The sequence below is a fragment of the Sinohyriopsis cumingii genome, unplaced genomic scaffold (assembly GCF_028554795.1).
Source record: "Sinohyriopsis cumingii isolate HCF-2022 unplaced genomic scaffold, ASM2855479v2 utg000615l, whole genome shotgun sequence".
Lineage (NCBI taxonomy): Eukaryota > Metazoa > Mollusca > Bivalvia > Unionida > Unionidae > Sinohyriopsis > Sinohyriopsis cumingii.
In genome coordinates, this window is record NW_028315917.1 from 994,931 (window position 1) to 1,020,075 (window position 25,145).

General features: G+C 37.5%; 1 protein-coding gene and 1 long non-coding RNA gene across 2 annotated transcripts in view; one reads left to right on the forward strand and one right to left on the reverse strand.

The window, feature by feature from the left end:
• The window catches only part of LOC149773756 (tetraspanin-9-like), a 100,041-nt gene extending 85,038 nt beyond the window's left edge, over nt 1–15,003 (reverse strand). The window contains exon 1 of the mRNA XM_089946061.1: nt 14,847–15,003. The gene's annotated coding sequence lies outside the window, so the exon portion shown is untranslated. The remainder of the gene's footprint in view (nt 1–14,846) is intronic.
• Nucleotides 1–25,145, forward strand: part of LOC149773757 (uncharacterized) — a 108,653-nt gene that overhangs the window by 28,761 nt on the left and 54,747 nt on the right. The window contains exon 2 of the long non-coding RNA XR_016417292.1: nt 14,635–14,801. This is a non-coding gene — a long non-coding RNA (uncharacterized LOC149773757). The remainder of the gene's footprint in view (nt 1–14,634; nt 14,802–25,145) is intronic.

The following is a 25,145-nucleotide window of genomic DNA, read 5'->3' on the forward strand; positions in this document are numbered from 1 at the left end:
GAAATTGTCTGAGATTTCCCAGATCATAAAGTTCCAAATAGTCATTTAACATCAATCTTCAAACCCTGCATAAAGATGCATCCTGCAATAATATGAATTTCAAAAAGTTTTTTTAAAAATGTTATTTCCTTTCACTGTATGTTTCCACGCCACTCTTTGGAAAACATCCCATGCACAATACACTGTTAAAAATTATGTTATATTATATTTCCCCTGGAATCCAATAAATTTATGGGATGAAACCAGGGCCATAGAGAGCAACCACGGGCCCTGGTGTAAGAAATACCTGGGCCTCTCCTAGCGCGTTCAAACAAAATTTTCTTTTATAAAATAAAAACACGTTGTTCAGCCTGGGCTCAGGGATATATCCCCAGTTGTCCTCCCCCCTTGCTGGCCCGGGATAAATCATATTTTTCTTTGTATTTAGACTTTGACAAATGGTAATGAAACAAACAAAACAAACATACTAGCTTTGACAGATAATCAGTTGAACATTCTACATGTTTGCCATAAAGTGTCTATCGGCATAACAGCACAAAGTGGCTCAGAAGTACCAGCAATAGTTTATGACAAGAAAATGTAAAAATAAATTGCAAGAAACATTTTGAAAGTTAAACCCTTCCAAACATGTAAAATTACATAGAATAAAATAAATATCAAGATGTTAAAATACTGCAAAAAAAATAACAGACCGGTAACACATGTAAAATTCATAGAACATAATTCAAATTTGTTGCATATACCGCAATCCATTCAAAATGCCCAGATTTTCTTCGGTGGTACATCCTTGTACAATTTCTTCAAGTAGTTCACATCAAAATGTTTGCCTCACAAAGTGAAAATTGATACACTCGACATGTGTTTCATTGTCAGTGGACACTGGTTAAAGGCACACATTGTGGCTGAGGTTACCCCTTCAGGAGGTATGCACAAATCAGGTAGGTATATTCGATAAGCGATTGGTAGAATATCGCCTCATCTCTCTTATTTGTCCTATACGATGGAACCACTTTACAATATTGGGTTTGATATTCTTAACTTTGTTGGTAGAGTGTTTTCTCCATATATTTTTCAATATATGACAAAAATGCCCCTTCTGTTACCCTTTATACAATTGTGAATCAGAAGGGACTGGGCAGGTTTGGGAGGGGCTGGGAGAAGGAGATGTGTTTTGAAAGTGTTTCAAAATTATATAATTATAAAAAGATATAGCCTTCGTTTGACCTTGTATACCTTCCAATGCAACCTGCCCACTTACTAGTGTTTTTGTAAACTACAGATTTGTGATGTGCTGTACTGATGCAAAATGGTAATGAATTTGACAAACATGCTGCAGTCAAACTTGTAATATCCTTCCCTTATTTCTGAGAGAGAGGGGGGAGGATTGGGAGGGATCGTACATGAAATTCCTAAACAATCAGCTGGAACATTTGCACAGAATTTCAGGAACAAAGGTACTTATACTGGTACTCAAATCAATAAAGACTTTAAAAATACCTACGAAATGACATGATATGACTGCAAAAAATTAACGCAAATTCATCATGATGTTTTCTTTAAACAATGAAGCCACACAAAATTCAAGCCAGTTTTTCCCACATCCTAAATTTATCTTCCATGGTTTCTGATAAGACTATATATACACTTTCTCCAATCGTGTAATTTACCATTTCATTCACAAAAAAGTTAAACTGTGATACAGTGACAGAAGAAATTATGTTAAATCCCCAACTTTCATTCATAATGTTGCACAGGTTCCAAGTCTGAAAGCATACACTAACTTGAACAATCTTGTATAATTGGCTACTTTCACTAGAATCACTGGAGCTACTGTGGGGAAATTAAATGCAGTAGAGAGTGATTATATCACATTTTTGTTAGTTACTGAAACCATAATCCCTGGATTACGAATCTGACATTATTTTCTTTTGCTGTATGTGATAAAATCTTCATGAAGCATGTTAGTAAAAAATTAGAAGTCAAATTTTGCAGTTAAACTCCAGTATTGTAGAAAAATGCTAATAAACTGACTTTAAAATACAGTTCATAAACTAAATATAATACAATACCTTTGCTTTTCTTATATGTTACTGATTTTCCCAATTTAGCTGAAAAACCAGAATTATTATCAAAATATGAAGAAAAACACCATGAAATCTAAATCAGGTTTCTTTATGTGCATTTTCCAATAAACTTGCATTTTCTATATAATACTGATGTTAGGCCCTACTCTGTGATATACTATTTCCCCTGTAGGTCATATGTACAACAATGTATGGTAGGTAACCCTATGATATCGTGGATTGTATAGTATCGTAGTATTCAGAATTATTGGTATATCTATATTACACTACCATATGTTAATAGTTCTGCATCACTGGCTGATTACATTCAAATCTCAGGATTGCTGATGATGACACCTATTTTAAAAATTACACCCATGAATATCACTGTTTCAAAATAATGGCCGTAACTTTTGTTGTCAAACAGAATATATATCTCTTAAAATCGCTATCAGTGAAAGAAATGAGTTAACCAGTTTGTTGTCTGATAATTTCCAATGATGTTATGCAAGAGTTTTATCACATGATTACCGTATTTGTGAAGAACCAAGAGATCAAACCTATGTTAGCAAATAAGAGTCAAAATGTGAAGTACATTGAATTATTTTATGGTGTCTTGCAAAACTGATAGTTGTTGACTTTATTTAAACAGTCTGATGTCGACATGTACTTTCATGCTTGTGTTGGTGGTCCATTCTCAGCGTCTATTCCAGCGCTACTCTCCCCGTCACAGGTGGTTACAGATGCATTTCTTTAATTCTCTCTGAAAAGTTTCTGTTGGATGGCACAGGTGGCAGAGTGAGTGCCATGGAAGTCACATCCATTTTTCAAGTTGATTTACACTTTGTGCAACATATACGTCATGTTCCCAACATTAGGACAAGTATACGCCATCATAAAACTATTTTTCCGGTATTATCACGATATCAGAGTAATCCCCCTTGCATAACCTGGAATCTACATGATGTCTGTTTATCAAATATTTAATTCAGTCATCTGATTTTAACTGGAAATTAAATAAATTTTAATATAGAACAAATATCAACAAATAGACAAATGTAATATCTTGACGGTCAGTGTTTTTTCCTTACTTATTTGCCCATCACAAATTTTAAGACCCATGTTACCATAGCCCTCCGATAGAATATATACAATGCTGTCTGGCATTTCTGCACACCTAAGGTTTCCGTCACCAATACTGAAGCAAAACGCCTACCAAATTTGACTGATTGATGAAAATAAAATACTGCAATGCTTACCATTTTACAGAGTTCATACAGAATTCTGAATGATAAATTCAAAGCCTTTTCCCAAACTTTCAAAAACCACAAACACAGATTTCCAAGACCCATTTTTGCTAACATTTTGTATACAAGTTCAAGGCCTTGAAAATGCTACCTCATTTTCCTCAAACTGTCAAAGACCATATGAATCGTTGTTTCAAAAGAGGCAAAATATCACCAGAATATTCTCTCCAAAATATATTAATTTTGGACACACTGGATACCACCCCCGTTTTTTTGTGATTCAAAATATGTCGACCTATTCTGCGCATGGCTTTGAAAAGATGTAGTGCTCATTAATCGGGCTATAATGGAAATGAAATAAATGACTTTGGACTGTTTCTGTTAGCATTTTGGTAGAGTAAGTTGGTCAGGTTTATAGCTGGTTTTACAATACTCAGCATAACAATGCCAATAAATGGCAAGAGATATTAAGCAAACTAAACTGATCATGTAATATTTTTTAGTAAAGTTCAACATTTTATACAAAAAATAAGCAATTATGTTTAAGAGAACCAGCAATGAATAGGATGTAATGTGTTTTTGTTTTGTTTTTTTTCACAAATTCTCTTTTATGGTGGGAAAAAATTACTAAAGAATTTAGAAAAAGACTATACACCCAGGAATTTCTTGAGAATCCTGTTTGGAGGGGCACGTTCATATTTTGGATAGCAGACAATTCTGTATGTGTCGGACAGCTTCTTGCAAAATTGGAAACTTGGATTAAAATGCAGTATTGTTATAACCCATTACCTCATGCAAGCATCTTTGGACGCCTCTATTCCATTCTCATGGAAGCGCCTTTTGACGCCTGCTGTAAACATCAGCCATTTTGAGCTAGTTTTCATAGCGCCACCTTTGGGGAAAAAACCCCTATTAGATACTACATTCATTTATGCGAATGACAATTACGTCAGATCACGTGGTCACTGTTTATGCACTGGTCGATATCTGCTATTTAACTCATTCAGCCCCAGACCCGTTATCAGTATCACTGCTGCTATGCCCCAGCAGCGCTAAGCTGTGTCTAGCTGCGTGTGCCCCAGAGTTTTTACCTGTTTGAAAAATTTTGTAAACATCGTGCACATGCATTCACTCTTACCTTAATTTCTCTGCTCATATCCAATTAAAATCCAAGAAAGTTTCACCATTTATTGCAAATGAATTTGTCTACACAGTGATGCATTTTTTTCCCCTATTTGTCCAAGTCTTTCACGACTTATTTATACAGAATTTACAAAATTATGTGCAATGTTTATCCGCAAGAACTCGATCATCATCGCTGTCAGCATCCTCATCTTCGGACGATTCAATCTCAGAAATTTCTATGTCCGAATCGAAATCTCACAAAATATCCAACTGCCGAACATATCTTTCCTCAGCTTGCTCAGTATTTTCAAGATCAAACCCGAAAAACTCCTCATTTTTGCTCTCATCAAAAATCACTCTTACGTCCGCCATCATTTACGATTTTTCATGACCAGAACACGTGTAGTTAAACCGCTTTCAAAACAGGAGCCCTTAGCTTCTGAACAATTCAAATTTCCGCAAATGAAAGTAAAATCATTTCTGATTGGTTTAACAGTTGTTAGTTCTTGGAATAAACCCATTTCTAACCAATCAGAGACGTTGAATCTAACACACATTCATCACGCTTGGAGACGGGATCGGCCATTGAATGCAGTAAAAAAATCACGACTACAGGCGGGATCGGCCATTGAATGCAGAAACCGGATCACGCCTACAGACGGGATTGGGGCTTAAAGGGTTAAAGTAACTGGGTCGTAATCTCCACTCTCCAAAAATGGCGGTCGCGGATTTCATTCAGTACTTACAAAGTTTTCACGATTAGAATCACAACTATGAAAGATTCAATAACTTAGGTAAAGGTTCTGATATTGATGTAGGCAGCAATTAGTTTTTATAAATTATCAAATTCAGATGACTTAGTGATGATGACGCAGACGAAAAAGATGTAAATTTCGAGTATGAGAAATGGCAGCTACGGTTGGTCACGCGGCCTCACTGAAATGACGGTTAATGAGTTCTCTCAAGATTTTAAAGCACATAAAAAATTCTTCCGTGAAAAATAATTACAGAACTATAACAATCAGACTTTACTCTTAAATTTTTCCACATATAATAGATGTGTACCAAAAATGTAAAATGGTTAAAATTGCTGTTAAACGTAACATCCACTACATTGCTTAACAGTTCACAGGCAGGCCTATACGTATGCGGTCAACTAGATAACAGGTGTTCTATTTATAGCATGCTGCACTTTGTCACTATGCCTTATCAGGTAAAGGGTTAAGGTATAAATTTCCATTTTTTTATATAATGTATTTATTTTTGATTCTAAAAGATACATAATAAATAGGATTTTCTGGGTTACAAGTTCAAGGTCATGGAGTGGGTCTTCATGCTGAAATTTAGAAATCACATTTTCATATGCAATTATGGTAGAAATGTGGGATAATTTTGTAAACTTCATGAATATCATTTCTTTAATGAAAATATCATTGTTCTTTCTCAATACAAATTGGATATTTGACCAAAAACAACACGTGATCTAGTGTTTAATGGAATGTTGTATCGTTGCACAGAATTACCCAATGCGCAGAACTAGCTGACATGGTGGTACAATAATTTCAATAGAAATAGGCTATGTCAAAACATGTGACTCAAAACACCAATTTGATCGGTAATGTAAGTACGCAAGGAAGATGAAAAAGTTAAATATTATATTACTAATATTAGTATTATTATATTATATTTTATTATTATTATTTTTTTGTATATTATTAATTAATAATTTAAAACAAAACGTGCGGTATCAATATGACAAGTATATTTTCAGTGTTTCCCTTTATGCACATTTGTGCGTCAGGGATGCACGCTTAAGAATTTATTAGTTAATGCTTTGGATGAGGGATGGCATCGTGTATTCTTGGAGCATATGCATAGACATGTTCCCTGATTTGTTTGCTCCCTGCGTTGCACACCTCTATTCGTATAGCAGAGTGCAATGCAGGAAGCATACGAAACAGGGAACCAGACTAGCACAGGCAATACTATGATGGAGTAGTTCCCCATATCTCATGAGTTCTCACGTGATTTCCATTGAGCTCAGTAAAATGTCATCTAGATGTTTAACCTCAATTCTTGTTGTACTAGAAAGTGATCTCCAGATTAAAATGGAGTGCATTAAGAATTATTAGCAGAGAAAGTGAAAGAAGTTGAACACAAAAGAGTAACTGTGGATCCAACTTTAATGAAAAAATGGAGGAAATAATTCCTTTGACTGGAATGACTCATCCATTAGGATTACTGATGTGACTTCTGATCGAATGATTGCGAAGACTGCAAAAGTGAATAATTCTTTCATGACAGGGTTTAAGAATTGTAAAAAATCTGCCCTCATTGACCACAAGATATTGGGAGAACACATTATAACCCAAGACATTCTTTCACAACAAAGAAATCAGTAAACTTGCCAAGACAAATGCATTATTTGGATTACAAAATCAGGGGGTCAATGCAGATTTTTTTTGGTTTTTAACTTAGCTGCAATAAAAGAAAGATCTTAAAGTATAAGTGTAATTTATTAGAAAGAAAATGAATCATCAGCCTCCTTGATTTTTGGATAAACGTGTTCTAGGACAAAGAACAACGAAATTGATGGTTTATGACAGGCAGTAAATTAACTGCCATTTGGTTAAAAAGATTTATTTGGCTTTTTGTATTAGCTTATATGTCATGTGTTAATCTATAATACTGCTACAAAAAGATTATAAGGAGACTGTTAAAAGTACGACTTTATACTAAGAGAAAAATGAACTAATAAAATTATTCTTTGAATGGACACAGCATTTGTTTGTTAATTGTGCATGTTGGTTTATTTGTATGGAGAGAGAGTGAGAGAGAGAAAGAGAGCATTGTTGTTGTTGTTGTAGGGTTCAACGCCATTTTTCAGCACAAGATGGGATATACATGGCGGCCAGTATTAATGGTGGAGGAAGAACCTGGAAAAACCCACCGACCCACGAGAAGCTACTGGCAAGCTTTCTCACATAACCACATTAGCCGAATCCGAGAAAGAGAGAGAGAGATTATGTTGTGCAAGTTGAAATATCCTATTTCAAGCTGAAAAAGTACGGGTCAGATGAAAATTTGTCAGTACATTCTAACCCCCCCCCCCATTTTTTATTTGACCCCCCATTTCTGATACCAAGGTATTTTTTTTACCCCCAATTTTACACCCTGAGGGGATACACTGTATTTTTGTGCTAAGGATAAGTAACCCCACCATGTCGGGCAATTCTGCATGTCGGTAATTCTGCACAATTATATGTCATTTCTGTAAACACTGGATCTCTTGTTATTTTGGGTAAAAATCCATTTTGTATCGAGAAAGAACGCTCATACTTAATTAATAAAAGTGATATTCATAAAATGTACAAAAATATACATTTCGACTCAAAATGTATAGAAAATTGTGATCTCTAAATGCCAACATCAAGATCCACTCCTTGACCTTCTTGAACCTGTACCCCAGAAAATCCTATTTATTATGTATCTTTTAGAATCATTATACAAATAAATACATTGCTTATAAAATGGAAATGTATACCTTAAACATATTCTGCATCTTAATCCAAGTTTACAAGAAGTTGTCCCACACGTACAATATCGTCTGCTAATTAACGTGTCAACTTGCCGCTATTAGGGCATTCTCAGGAACTTCCCCGGCGTGCAGTCTGTTTCTAAATACTTTAGTAACTCTAACCTCATAAACAAGACATTGTAAACACATTGCATTCTATTCATTGTTGTTTCTCTTCCACATCTTTTTTAAAAATAAATTGCTGAACTTCACTAATTTTTTTTTTTTTTTTTACAAGATCGGTTTAGTATGCTTAATCTCTCTTGCCATTTTATTGGCAATGTTGCGTTGAATTTTGTAAAACTAGCTATAAACCTGACTTAATTACTCAAATGAAATGCTGACAGAAACAGTCGAAAGTAATTATTTCATTTCTATAGCCCGATGGATAAACATATTTTCAAAGCTGTGCACAGAATATGCTGCCATATAGCGAGTCATGAAAACACGAGGGGTGATATCCCATGTATCCAAAATTAATATTATTTTGAACAGAATATTCTGGTGACAATTGCCTCATTTCAAATGGTAAGCATTACAGTATTTTATTTTTGTAAATCGGTGGAACTCGGTAAGCGTTTTGCTTCAATATCGGAGATGGAAACCTTAGGTGCGCAGAAATGCCTGACAGCAGTGTATCTGTGCATCAAAACTGAGGACAGAAGGATAGAGAGAAATAAGTAGCCTATAGTCTGATAATACAAACCCGTTTGTTTGTAAACCCCCCCAACGATTTAAATAATGGAAACCTTTAATGTGATAAAAAGTGCAAGGAACTTAGTCAATTCATTCATTGATTTATAGTTTCTAACTCGACTCTGAGTACAGTGGGCCTAACACCGTCATCATATGCGCGTTTCATGCTAAACGGAAGTTTTCAGTGTAATAGATGGACATGCTCGGATCCATTTCCAGTTTCTGGACAAGTCCATTTTCAGCAAAGGGGTGTATCATGACTATAGATGTACATACATAAGTCGTCTGCTTCCGATATTTACAATGTCGAATCAAGCAAAGGAAAATAATGACAACTACAAATTTGCTTTTCATGTGGATTTAACAAGAGGTTTAATTTCTATGTTCAGATATGCAGAGGGATATAATTCCAAATTCTCAACATTATTTAATTTACACAATTATTCTGCAGTTACCGAACAGGATGAACTACGTCATTATGTTGTCTGATGGAAATAAACTAGCCTATAGTGTACGCAATTTGGAAAGTCCGTTAAGCATGAAATGGTGCAGGGGATGCCAGCATTAGTGCCATTCTGGTCACAGTCAGGTTAGAAATTATAAATCACTGATTCAATTGACTTAGTTCTGTGCACTTTTTATCAAATTAAACGTTCTCGTTTTTGAAATCGGTGGGGGGTGGGTACAAACAAACAGGCATGTAGAGTCAGACTATAGTAGACATGTCAATTTGTAACTGGTGGAAATGAAATAATCCAGGGGATTCCACCTACAATCAATATCTGCTGGAACATTTCCACACATTTTGAGGGACAAAGTTTGTTATCCAGGCAATCAGAATAATCAGTACTTTTATAATTCAATCAACAATGACCTGCTTGTACTGCATGGGGACCAGATACTGCCAACGACCACTTACCGCCAACATCATATTTCTTGCACTCACGTGAGTTTTTTTTACGTTCCTGCATAAAGATAATTTTGCAAGGCCAGTTTCCTTCATTCCAGTGAAGAAAAATAATTTCCAGCTATAAAGGTAAGAAAAATATTACTGGTGATTTTTTCCATAATTTTTTTCAGTATGTATGTAAGCTCTATGACAAAACAATTGGATATGGGGCCTCAGATCCATGCAGACGACATTTCTATTTAAACGTTGTAAAAACTTTTATCCATCCATAAATGTATCCTCCAAGAATAAAATATCCATTTGAAAGTCAATTTGGTTATAATATACATACCAAAGGATCTCTCGAACTTACACTACTATGAACGTACCAACAAATGAAGTAGTACAGCGTTCCTATACAAAAGTAACTCAGGTCATGAGTAATTCCTAGTATAGGGGTCATCTCAAAACTATCTATTTTAAAAGGGATGTAACTATAACAAAACACCAGCTTATTATTAATTTTTGCTTCCCATTTATTATCACTCTCTCTCTCTCTCTCTCTCTCTCTATAAAAATATATATACCAAGCCATACACTATAATTTATATAACTGTTGATATTGTTTAATACTTATTTAATGAAAGTAAATAAATAAAATGCAGCATGGCCTTGTCATCACAAAAATATCTCACCTTTGAATAAAATAAAATAGCAATTGATAGCCCCCACCCCCTCCCTCATTAATATATATATATATATATATATATATATATATATATATATATATATATATATATATATATATAATGTGATTTACAAATGATACACTACATTGAATGAATTAATAATTTATTGTAGAAAAATGGCAAAGCGTTTAAAGTATCTCCAAGAAGATCTATTGTCTGCCGTCTCATCTGTGAAAAAGTTACATCTCACCTGTAGTCAGGCCTCCAGGGAATACAATATTCCAAGGAAGACAATTGAAGATGCTCTGAAAGATCGATATTTGAAACATGTCCCTGGACCAAACAGAATGCTGGATGCAACAGAAAAAGATGCGTTAGTATCATACATGAAGTATATGCTACAGCAAGGTTTTCCAATGACAAGGGTTATTGCTAGACGGTATATCATATCCATTATGAAGAAAAATGAAAGAACATTTCTATTCAGCTCCAAGAAAGGTCCCTCAAATAAATGGTTTAGAAAGTTTTTCAGCTGACATCCAGAACTCAAAGAGAGAGAGAGAGAGCCAGAACGACTTGATAGGGGGAGGTCATGCATGTCCAATGAAAATATCATGAACAGTTATTTTGCCCTTTTGATGGACACCACAAAGAAACTTGGCTTAGAAAAGGACCCTGGCAGAATATTTAACTGCAATGAGACTGGTTGGAGCAGAAGGGAGAAGCCACAACAAAAAGTCATTGGTGTGAAGGGCCATCACACATATCAGCAAGTTCTGTTATCATCTGGACATATCACTGCCCACATTTGTATTGCTGCAGATGGTAGAGTCCTTCCCACGTTTCTAATTTTTGAAAAATCTTTCCCCCATACAACCTATAAAGATGGTGTTCCAGGTAACTGGCTGTTTGGAACATCAGAGTCTGGATACATGGACAGCTATCTTTTTCTGACATGGTTTAAAGACCTGTTCATTCCAAATTGTAGGAAAGATCGCCCAGTGTTACTGGTTATGGATAACCATGACAGCCATATCAACCTGGATGTAGTTAAACTGGCCAGAGAAAACCATATTGAGCTGATTGGACTTCTCCACACAGTACACACATTTTGCAACCTTTAGATGTTGGAATCATGGGGCCTCTAAAGATGAAATTCAGTTCCATTGCTCTGAATCTTGGATTCATCAATCAGCATCAAACTATCAACAAAGCTAAGTTTCCAGTAATTTTGTCGTATGCAATTGATAATGTGTGCTCTCCAGCCAAAATTAAGGATAGTTTTAAGAAGACTGGCCTTTATCCTCTGAATCCAGATGCAACTGACAAAACGCAAGTTATGCCATCACAGTTCATCCACAAAGTCAACTCTAGCCAGTTCCCATTGACATCATCCCAAACTGTCGCATTAAAATCTCCAGATCTGAATACTTCAACATGTATAGAAGCAAAACCTTCAACATCTTTGATTACAACTTCATCATCTGCATCCAATTATTAATCTTGTGACAAGTGTGGATCTTACTTAGGTGGTAATCCATTAGTGAAGGAAGGCATTATTCCCGAAGCTTTGTCTGACCTTTTCCCCCCAGTACCTGCAAAACCCCAAACAGCAAAAAGAAGATCATCACTGAGGCAAGAGTGATAACTAGTGATAAATTTTATCAGCATCTTCTTAACAAAACTGAAGAAGAAAGAAGAAGAAAAGAGATTGAATGCAGGAAAATACAAAGAGATGAAAGAAAGAGAGAGAAGTAGAGAAAGAATATAAAGGAAAATACTATGGAAAGGGAAGAAAATCATCAAGCATGAAAAAAAAAACGATGTATGTGGGATATGTAACAAGGCCAAGCCACCTACTATTGATGATGAGTCAAATGTGCATTGGATTTGCTGTGACTTATGTGAGAAATGGTACCACCTGGCCTGTGTTGGTTTAACAGATGAGGAAGATGTTGATGAAACTTACTTTATTTGTACCTACAGGGCTGAGCAATTTTTTTTTAACCACTAGTCCAGGACAAGTGGTTTCAGAAAATTCACTAGTCCCACCTTTCTCTTCACTTAAGTCCCACCTTACTCTTCACTAGTACCACCTTATTTTTAACTGGTCCCAAAATGGTAATCACTTGCCGAGATTTTATGAGGCATATGTACTTAATCCATAGAAGAAAAAAAACACAAAATAATATACAACATAATTATTTCTTAAAAGAATTTAATTTTTTAAAAACATTGGTTGTTATACATTTGGCTTCTTTAGGTTCATGTATATATGTTGTAGCTGATGGATTTGAAAATATGTCCACGTATATGTCTGCCACCTGCACCAGTACTAAGCCAGCAGTTGACAGCTGTGTCTGGGTTAAAGTCCTCAAACTCTGGTCCATTTGCAGAAACGTTCGTTAGCATTTGTAATCTCTTTTGGTTTAAGGAATTTCTTAAAGAAGTCTTGATTAAGTTCATTGAACTAAATCCTCATTCACACTCAGAACTACCGCACACTCAGTATCCGTCTTACGTTGTATCCCTCCATTTTCAAACAAATTTACATTCACCGAATCGCCGTTATTACCTTCCAAGCGAAAATAATTTAGCAAACTCATTTTATCCACAGAGTAACTATCAGCTTGCTTGACAACTACTTCTAAAGTGATCATAACATCAATTTTCTCTTTTAAATATGAACTGAAACAGCTCATTTATTATCGTCATTGTTTTGCTTCAAACACAATATCGCACGTGGAAGTTAATCATCTGTATAATCAATCATTACTGTCATTTAATCAGTTCATAAAGGAAATCAACACTGATGTCGGTAAAGTACCTTTCATTAATTTAATTCCACTGACTTGCTGGATTAAAATCACAGTGAGCCGCTCGTTATGATCTAGATTGAGTAAACTCATTGCAACAAAACCGCTTACAACACTGCCAATTGATCATACTGGCTTTCTTTTGTTTGACGTGTTTTGATTTGCCGATAATTCGGTCACTTAGCCCAATATGCAGTCAAGCGGTAACAGGATGTAAATGTATACACGAAGAGGGGTAGAATCAAGTATTCAGTACGCCCAGAGGGCATGATTGGCCAAATAAAGGCAGATATAGTGATTGAAGCATGAAAATAAGGACTAGCCCAACTTTTTTAAAAAGCACTTGTCCCAGACTAGCGACTTGGAAAAGTTTACTTGTCCAACTTCAAAAATTACTAGTCCAGGACGTCGGGCTATGGGATTTGCTCAGTCCTGACCTATTGATCTACAAAAATCAAATTAAATTGAAGGAAATGCACATTTAATACATGTTTTAATTGGCAATTTAAATGTTCATTTTAATGTTCATTTGTTATTTTTTGTTAACTTGTTTGTAAACTACCGGAGGAAAGAGAGGGAGCCTTTGGAATATAGAATTTATAGGTATGTGCAACCTACAAATGTATACAACCCTATTTCTCTCTCTCTCTGCATATATATATATATATATATATATATATATATATATATATATATATATATGTATATATATATATACACATATATACATATATATATACATATATACATATACATATATATATATATATATATATATATATATATATATAAAGCTGTTTTAAGCTTTCCAATAACTGATACTGAAGATGTAATTCTTAAATGATGAATAAAAGATTAAGTTTTTAAGAAGTTATACGTACAAAGCAAACAATTACTGTAAGTGTAAGTGGTGTATACGATATGGACTTTCAGTTTTAAATAAGATACGGTTTTGATACAAACCCTATAATGATGCTGGTCGTCATTGTGACGCATGCGCGATTCGTAATGTCGGTTTCCGTCAAAACTACCGAGGTGCTGACTATCTGTTGCTTTGGTTGCTAATTGTACGTGAAATAGATTTTTCCTTTTGAAGAAAGTGAATTCTGCGGCATGAAATATGAATGTTTTGTTGTTATTATGCAGAAATAAATCATATCTCAATTTCTAATCGTCAATAACGGTACTGGCGGTAACTGGTACTGTCACTGCGAAAGAAGGGACTCGTTATTATGGTTACTTTACGATATTCTGTAAGGCATGACTGAAAGTTTTTCATTACATTTTTCTTTTGAAATATTCGTAAAATAGGTCTGGATTAACTGGATAGAATTACAAGTTTCAAATATTTCTGATTATTAAGAACGCGTTGAGAAACCTGGATAAAGTGGCGGTAACTGGTCCCTTGGCAGTAGTCACAAAAAAGCCACGCTATTCCATCATCGACAATACTTAAAATGTAGAAAGACAAAATACACAGCTCAAACTACAATTTCTTTATTCCATACCTATTTGCTACATTTTCTGTTAAGATTCCCAAAATATGGTATCGTCACGAGATCTCGATGGCTGGCAATTTTGAAGTGATGTTTCCCATACTACGCGGCATATGTGCATTGTGCAGCAGACGAATTGTCAACGGTGACTACCCTGTTGAATATTCCACACATATTCCCCAGCAAAATTGAATAGAATTAAGGTAAGTTTTGTAAGAAGTATTTTAAATGCAAAGAGGAGTACTTACTTTCATGAATACACCGCTTTCTTGAGGCGTTTAATGCTTACAATTAGTCCACATAACATCAACTTCAACAGACGCTTCTCACTTGTCCAAACCAAATGAAAACTGCTAAAAATAGAACAAAAGCATGCTGGGATAGGCTGATACTCAATGGACGAGGGCATACATGCTGGTAAAACCCATTCGATGCACTTTTTCCACTCCACTACTTTACAATTTATTCACAAAACAGCTACACAACGAAATAAAGGTGTTTTGTGGAATATATTCGACTGCATTCGTTTGTAATGTTGTACTTCCAATTTTGAAACCACGCGCTAACTTAAACAATTATGATTGGCTACTTTTTAGTAAAAAGTGCTGGGGCTCCATTGGGGAAATAATATGCTGGATATGGTTATTATACAGTAAGAAACACTCATAACTAATTTTATTTTGATATATGTTAGTAAATATAATATGCATTTTTGGAGATAAACAAATCATCCCAATCAGGTGTCACTTTTTGGAGATGAATAGTTTATTTTGGGATGAAGTGGTTATTCAATTGATGTCACAAAATTGGTGTTTCTATGTGACAACTAACACCTGATGCGTATCATTCAATTCTTGACTCGAACTCAGCTAGCACAACTGCTGTTCTGTACAAAAGAGGAATACTCGCTGGTAACTGAAGAAACCAACAACAACAACAAATCAGAACAAAGGAAGAAGAAAAAAATATATGAGAAAGAAAAACAAAGTAAACAGAAGAACGTCACAAGAACAAAGTGGAAATGACACAGAACCATAAAAAAACACAATAATTTTAACAACAGGAGCGGGAAGAGGAAAAACATTATTTCCCAAAAGACCCAGAAATGGATAACACAGAAATAGAAAGGCTACAACCACCACCACCATGAGAAACACAATCCCCACACAAAATAACACAACTATAACAACTAAAATGCAACAACACCAAACACAACAGAAGGAGAAAAAAACAACAACAAAACAAAAAACTCAACAAACAGTAACACAAGTCAAACAACCAAGATTAAAACAACACCCCAAATAAAACAACAAAAGACAGCGATACAACACCAAGACAAAATCACCAGCACCACACTCAAACACCAAGAAAACTAAAGTATTAAAGAGACAGTTAAACTAAACCTAAAAACACGAAATCACACACACACACACACACACACAGGGCAAATAGAAATAGAACTGGAGGAAATAAAAATTGTTTCGTTAAACACTAATGGAGCAGACAATAACAAAGCAAAGATTAAGATATAACATTATTACAGAACTTCATCATATCTTACAAAACGTATTAAAATACATAGAAGACAACATTACTCAGATAAACACTAGGAATAAAAACTGGGAAAGAATAAGTAAAATATAAAAAAGAAAGATACTTCAAACTCAAGAGCACTGAATGAAAGAATTGCACATATAACAATAAATCAAATCAACATACTAAGTATCCATGTACCGGCCACCCCACCCCCACCCCGACTTTTTTTTAGGAAACTAAATGAGTATGTAAAACATCACAGTTGGAAACATTATAATAGGAGATTTCAACTCTCTAGATAAAGACATAAAAAAGAGGAGTGTTCAGACAATGGGATCAAGACATACAAAATCACCTGAAAAACTTTCGAACAGGAAACCAACTGCAAATATCATGAAAATACAGACAGTGCTAAAGTATTACAGGCATTTATAGCAGACCGCCATCTAATATACCTTATCTTATCAAACCAAAGAACCAATAAAAATGTGGTAGAGGGATATGGAAGTTAAATAACAACACCCTAGTGATGGAAAACTATCAGAATAAAATAAAATAACTACTACAAGAACAACTAAAAGACGATAAAAACCCAACAGAAATTGGAAAAACTAAAAAATAATATTGATAAATACCTTGTAAAAATACTCAAAAACGAAAGCAGAGGTCAGGAAATATATATATATATATATATATATATATATATATATATATATATATATATATATATATATATATATATATATATATATAAGAAGCGAATGTGCACACATAATAGATATGGAAGAAATGACAGATAAACAATAAGGAAAATCAACGAAAAACACCCAGAAGAATTACAAGATACGAGCACAAATGGAACCCTACTTAGAGCCCGCAAATATGATAACATAAGTAGTAAAGGGGGCCACTATAGCCTCAATGGAAATTAGCATTACAAGACCCCCCTGGGCCACTATAGCCTCAATGGAAATTTAACATGGAGAAAAACCCTGGGCCACTATAGCCTCAAGGGAAATTTAACATGGAGAAAAGTCTTGGGCCACTCTAGCCTCAAGGGGATTGAACATGGGGGAAAAAAGCATGAGCAACTCTAGCGACAAGGGAAATTGAACATGGGGAATTGTAACAGGGTCCAGACCTGATGGGTCTATGGAAAGGGAACAGGGGGAGAGGGACATAACACACACACACACACACACACACACACACACACACACACACACATATATATAAAATAATAATTCGGGGGTAGGCAATTGAAAGTCATTCTCTTTTCGAGAAATAGGAGTGGCCCTGAAAAGGGCCTTTGTGTTTCTTCTTCTTCTATTTCCTCCACTTCTTCCACCAAGATCTCACTTTTTCCATTATTCCTTTCTTCTTCTTCTTCTTCTTCTTCTTCTTCTCCTCCTCCTCTGTTATCCAGTCAGGATGACCCATGGCTCTGAACTTTTCCTGGACTTTGATCCAATTGTTGTTTAGCCGCTCAAACTCTGCCTCTTTCTTTTTGTTTTCCTGATCTTTTCTTTCTTTATTTCATCTCTCTTTAATCTTCTTGACCTCTACCTCCATCACTTTTCTCATCAACTCCTCTCCTTTCTTCAGTCTGTCCAGACCTCTCTCCACATAAGAGCACTCTGTCCCATGTGACATATTTTCAAGAAAGCACCTGACTTCGCTTGCATTGTCAAGTTCTTCCTTTAGGCTTCCCACTCTGACATAGGTGGGATTTATCATACCTCTCAATCTCTTTTCCTCCTCTTCTATCATTCCTGCTATCACTTCTTTTGCTACGTTTAGGCATTTAGCGTAGTACAGGTACTCTGCTATCTTCCATTCTTTTTCTAGTCTCTCCACTACATAGATGCCATCCATTATCCAATAGTATATATGTACCAAGTTGTTAAACAATTGACTTGCAACCACCATCTTCGTTTTTATTATTCCGTAGAATGGTTCGAACATCAAACTCTGTGGGTTCTTATACTGAAAGCGCGGACGTGATGGAAAACATCCCCCTAAGACTTAAAATTGATATTACCTAGATCATCACTTAAAACGCGCGGCCGTGAAGGAAAACATCCCCCTACTTTTCTCATTTCATATAATATACTATCCACATAAGTTAAATCAGCAATAAACTAACCCCAAATCTACTATCCACACACACACACACACACACACACACACACACACACACACACACACGCAAAGCAATAAAATTAAACTCAAATTTACTATCCCCACAAACGTACTTGAGCGCTTACAAACACACACACACACACACACACACAAAGAGTCAGTGTTTATATACACACTACTCTATCTACACACATTGGCAAATCGATGGTTATTTCTTTTCTAGAGTATTGTGTAGCCCTGAAAAGGGCTGATTGTTTTAGAACTTCAGATGCACCTATCTAATGCTGGCACCTTCCTGGTCTGGCACCACACACACATCTTCGACTCCAGTCTCTTTTTACATTTTGTCTTGAGAGTGCAGAGGCGGGATGATTCGCTTCAGCACCCCAATCCTCTGTCTCTGGTATCTTGTAAGTCATCCTCTCTCCTATTTTCTTTTCCTCCTCTTCCCTCTCTCTTCTCTCCTCCTCTTCCTTCTTTATTCTTGCTTCTTCTACGATAGCCTCCGCGGACAGTTCATTTACTATACGCCTGGCATATTCCAGGTGCATCTGGAGTTCTAGCAGTTTCACAATCCTTGTATTCATTGTCTTGCTGTTAACAGGTCGACGATGGGCAGCCCAACTGACGATTAGTTTTTAAGTTATACTAAAAGCGCGAACGTGAAGGAAAACATCCCCTAAGACACAAAATTGATATTACCTAGATCATAACCCAACAACGCGCGGACCTAAAAGAAACACTCACTCACTTTTTTATACTACCCACCACTATTCTAAAAATGTTCATTAATCACTTCAATATACTATCCACATACTCAAAGCAATCTAACCCTAAATCTACTCTCCCCACACGTCAAGCAGCAAAAAAAAAAAAAAACACAAAACAAAACAAAAAGAAAAAACAAAAAAAAAAAAAAAAAAAAAAAAAAACTTGATCTTAATATACTATCCACACCAACGTACTTGAGCACTTACAAGCACACAATCATATACACAAACACAAACACTCACACTATAAAAGAGTCAGTGTTTATATACACACTACTCTACCTACACATATTGGCAATTGGATTGTTATTTCTTTTCTAGAGTATTGGGTAGCCCTGAAAAGGGCTGTTTTTTTGTTTGCTATGGCAATCTTTTAGTTTCTAAGAATGCTACGTCCTCTCAGGATGGACTTTCTGGCGATAGGTCTGCTTCTTCGGAAAGAGAAGAAGAACTCTTTGGTGTCGATACGACAATCGACAAAGCCTTTGTCAGGTTCAGGTTGCTGCTGCTGCTGCTGCTGTTGCTGCTGTCTCTGAAGTCTGTACTTCTCTGTCCATTCTTCTTTCTCCCTGTTCACTTCTTCTCTGAAGAGCTATTCGATCAGGTCTTCAGTGACTTTTAGCATTCTCACGTTCTCTATTTCTTCTGGCTTCGGTATCAGACTGTGTCTGACCCTATGCAAATTCACGTAGGCTTCGTTTAGCTTAGCTAGTTTGGAGCACATCTTCGTAGGAGGATGAGTCAACAATGGATGGTTAGACTGGAGGCTACCCCGGTTCTTAAAGTCAAAGCGCGGACGTGAACGAAAACATCCCTCCACGGTTTTCGATCCGCAACGTTTAATGAGTGTCATGAGAAAGATAGAGAGAAGTCAAAGTGCATGAATCAACATTCTTATAGTCAAACAAAAGACAAAGGCATTTTTTTCAAAACACAACATTTTTTATTCAAAATCACTTAACACTAACCAACAACTCTAACATTTTTTAACAATAATCCAACAATATAACATCAAACATTTTTTTCAAATGACAAACATTTTTTTCAATTAACACTCTACTTTAAACAGGGTTGGCAACGTTGTGAATGAAATTGTGATTTCCACTGTTGCAAGTCATTGAGTCATGGATGGACACTACGTTTCCTAGCTGAAGACAACAAAATAAGCATACTAGTCATAAAATCAACGATTTACTTTCTCATCGTTTCTAGAAAAACCATGATCAAAATAAGTCACTAAATGTTCTTTTGCTGATAATAAGTGATCAATTTCGATCTCGACTTTCTCTTTGAATTTGTCAAAGAGGCTTTGATGTAATGGATTTCTTGAGTCGTTAATGGAGGACAGAAATGTTCACGCAAGTCTTTATACCACCAACGTAACACGTCTTTTTTAAACAGACTCCAAGCTTCGTCCAGATATTCTTTGAATTTTTCTTCTTGACTGATGTTTTGACATTCATAGTAATCATGCTTCATCCATATCGTAACTGTGTCTGCCAGGTATGTAGCACAGTAGGAGACCAGTTGCTGTTCTTGTTCTGGACATCTCGACTTGATCATGATGTCCTTTTCGTCTTTGTCTTGGGATTCTCCTTCCACGGTCTCCTCACATTTCATGTCTAAAGTTTCTCCACTAGGCAAAGAGGGATAACAGTCTTCCATGGCTTATAATAGTCTAGAATGACTTCTCTCAAACTGTTGATTTCTATGGTATTGTCGAATTCTGCATACAGGAGGACGTTCACTGTGTGATCTGGAGGTGGATTTGCAAACTGAAGTTCCACACGAATCTGGCCCGATTTTATAGGGTGGAAATGTCCCTCGTCGCTGCCTTGGTCTGGAGTGAAATCAAAACCCCACAAAGCATAGCCTCCTGCATAATCGTCGTACGAAATACCGTGACTGGTGTTGGTTCCTAACTGTCCCGTGGCTTCGTACAGGGACAAGTACGATCTCAAATAATTCTTTGCGACACCAAAGTTGGGCTCAAAGGGTCGGGTACACAAGGTCTTGCCGTCGCGACTGACTTCGATCTTGGACACATTGTAATGTTGAAACTCAAAAGGATTTTGATCGTGGGTTCCGTTGAAGGCTGAATTCCTGACGATACCAACAATCAAACGCTTGGGTAACTGTCCTTGGAACAGATGATCTTCGATCATAGATCGCTGTCCAGCGGGAATGGTGAACGTTTTCACTTCTACGCGTCGTATCGGATGCTTGGCGGTCGTTCTGCTCAACGTCTGACTGACGTCGTTTCCCACTTTAGGTAACACTTCCACACGACGCACGTAAAGTCGGGCTTCTTGAATGATAGCTTTGTATTCGTTGGCATGGGCCATCAAATGGAAAGCGGCACTGCTACGATTCAGTCTCAGACGGATATCCACCCCGTTCAGCAAATACTTTTCTTGTAACCACATGTCCAAATGCAAACGATCCATCAGTTCTAAACTTCGCCCTTGCAGAATTTTCTTACGACGGTCGTTAAACCCCACATTGTGAGGATTGTCATCTTCTGTCAGGACTGTGTCGCTAAACGTGCCTACACCTGCCGTGTCAGGTTTCCATACCACGCAAGCATCCAGATGAGTATTCTTGGCTTCTTTTCCGTACGTCAAGAGATTTTCCAAGTAGGCACGATATGGGTAAGTATCCATGCTGCTGCTGACCAGTTTGTTATTCAAGTACAAGTCCACTTCGCTGAACAAGGAATGCATGAAATTGTTGACAGGAGCTGCTCTAGCATCGCCTCCTGGATTGGTGTTGTCCGTTTTGATCACTTTTAGTTTCAAATACAGGTAACTGCTATTCAGATCGATGTAATCTTCGGGTTGTCCTTTGATTTCAAACTCGATGGGAGCGGAATCCGTCAAAGAGGAGACGGGATGAAATTCCACCCATTGGGATTCTTGCATCGTCATCATGGTAGGGGGCATGGCAAAGAGATCCAGTTCCGACTTGGAACAAGCGCAAGACTCTCGGTGCATCATTTTTTTGTCTGTTTCTCAATAATCGAAAACGTCTAAGTCTCGAACGGTTCTTCTTTTCTTGGCCTTTCTAGCTTGAAGTCTGGTGAAAGGGTGTTTTCTTCTTCGTCTCTTTCTGCCTTGTCCTTGCTGAATGCCTGACTCGGTAGCGTGCAGGACATTTATAGGTGTGTCTCGTCGGTCCAAAAGGTCTTTGCCCGTTTGCAGCAAGACATTTTTGCCTGCCCTCAAGAAAGCTTCTTTAGGGTTTTGTTTGTCGATGATGACATTTTGGAGAAATTCTTTGCCTTGTGTCAGTGCCGCATCTTTCAAGGCGTGCAATCCGCGTGTCACCATCGGTTTCAACACCGGGGCCACCGAACGAAAGGCTGATTTCAACATATCTCCTAAACCGTGTCCTCGCTGTCGAGCAACCCCTCGGTACACTGGATACATGACTTAAGAGTCGTGAGAGAACCGTTTTCGAAAATGGAGTTTCACCGTGACTTTTCCTTTGGTGAATGGAATATTTTGTCCCAAATCTCCTTTTATAGCAATGTTGACCGTGTCCAAATAAGACTTGCTGACAGGCAAATAGTGAGGATGGACAAATTCGCGGTGGACGTGGTAAGTGTTTCCACCTTCTTCGTCAGTGGCCATGGCAGAATCCACTTTGAAAGGAATGACACGTAGTAACGGTGCGGAGGTGTGTCCCACCACGTTGTACTCCACCACATCGGAGTACACAAACATCAAATTCAGTCCTTGGTTCAGTTCTACCGGGGCACGAAATAACTTGCTAAAAGACTCGTTGTCGTAAACGATTGGCAATTCGTTTTTCTTGAGCATGGCCATTCTCATGTCCATGTCTCCGCCCAACATGTCAAACAATTCAGGACAAAATAAAATGGACAGGATTTTGCTCCCGTCAAATTTCATCAAGAAGCGACGAGCTGCTTTGTGGTATTCCATGGTGACACTTTTTTTGACACTCTCCAAAGCTTTCAGAAACACGACATTAAATCTGGAGGTTATGGTGCTCACCAAATGTTGACCACTAAAATAATAGCCTGGAGGAATGAACAAGTGATAGGTGGTGTACTTTTGATTTTTTGTGCCAGGGGTTTTCTTGTCATATTTGCCATAGGTATCCAAGTACTGTTGCAATTGTTCGTCATGAACTTCTACATCAAAAAAAAATTTGATTGGGAAGGACATTGAGGACTTGGGTCGGGTGAATGATTTCTACTAAAGCCACTTCCCAATGGGCTTCGTGATCTAAGGGGATGGTCTGAGGTAATTTGGCCGTGTAACAGCACAACGTGTTCTTGGGAAACACCTCCATGGAACTGTCACTGGGTAAGGTTAAGTAAAATTGGTTTTGGTGACTCATAATTCCAGAGTTCTGTGGCTGTCCGAGGGGTTGCTGGACGTCAGAGGCGTGTCTCCGCTCAAAATGGGGTTGCTGTTGGAGTAGTGGCTGGCTCTGGCACTGGACGCAAGGTTTCCGTGGTTCCCGTTCGAGGTGAATTTCAGGGAGGGATTAGGAAGCAGGTAACCGATGCAACTGCTCAATAAAATGGTCCACAATTGTTTGTCTCCTTGTTGCAAACTCAAATTGGCAATGGCTGCCCCGATGACACAATACACCACGAAGATTTGGCAGAAAAAGACGATTTGCGTTTTAGGCACTCGTTCTCCGCACCACACCCACAAGGGTTGTTTTTGTAAATCTTGCAGAGAAGAACTGGGTGAAGGAGTGGTCGACGTAGCTGCGTCTGTGTGAAAGGGCATGATGGTCACTTCTTTTTATAGTCGATGACTTGCGAAGCGTCGATCCAAGAATCAAAACTGGGTGGATATCCTTTCCAACGTACTTTGACTTCTTTGACACGTCGTTTGCCCACTTTACGGGTTCTGCGTTCGAGAATGCTTTCGATGTCGTACACGTCGTCTTCTTTTTTGGTGACACGTTGTAACTCGGGCAAATAAAACGTTCCTTTGAGCACTTCTCCGTTCATGTCTTCCAATTTATAGACGGTAGGATGACGGCCATGCACTCGTTCAGTGACGCGAAACAATTCGGTCGTCCAGTTAGGTAAGTAACCTTTGTCGAAAGTGCGTTTGGTTTTGCCAATGCGCACCCAATCTCCTACGGCCAACATTCCACTTTTCTCGGGGACAGCCCTCGTCGGGGACGTACCAAACAGGCGCTCAAACACCAACTCTTCGTTGTCGGGAGTCACTTCTTGCGGGGCACGTCCGATGCTTCGATGGTAAGATTGGTTGTAAGCTTGCACCAGGTGCGGTAAGATGTCGATGTACTTCAGAGTGTGGTGATGCGTAAAATATTTCCACATGCGTTCTTTCAAAGTGCGTTGAAAACGTTCCACGATGCTGGCTTTGGTTTCGGGATTCTCGGTGGTAAAAAAATGAATGTCACGTTTCTTTAATTCTTTTTGGAAAGCTTGGTTCAGAAATTCGGTACCTTTGTCCGTTTGCCATCGAAGAGGGTGACGACCACTTTGTTTCAACACTCGTTGCAGGGCTCGCACTAACTCGCTGATCGATTTGGAAGTCAAGGGCACGACCCAGGCAAATTTGGAAAAGACGTCGATGACACAAAACAAATATTTGTAGCCACGATTGTAGGTGGCCAAATGAGAGACATCGGCTAAATCGGCTTGCCATTGATGATCGATGTCTTCCACTCGGGTGCGACTTCTGGTAAACTTGCGTCGAATGGGTTTGTGTAAAGTGTAGGTAGCTTGTTCTTGTAACCATCGTTGCACTTGAGGTAAACGGAGACTTTTCAATCGAGTTTTGGCAGCACGATACAATTTTTGAACTCCTGCGTAACCTGCAGGATGAGAGGGATCGTAGTAAATGCTGGCTAAGATTTTTTCCATTTTTATGTTTTTGTGTGTTAATAAGACACCCACTCTTGGAGGATGCTACTCTTTTTCTCTTGGTGTACTTTCTTGGATTGCAATGCTTTGCGCGTGCGACCGGCAATAGGTGTTGAAGAGGAGGATGTCTGAGCGGGGGATATCGGTTCTTGTTTCACTTCTGTCTTCACTTCTGTCTTCACTTTCTTTTTCTCTTGTGATGAAGAAGGGGTGGCCAT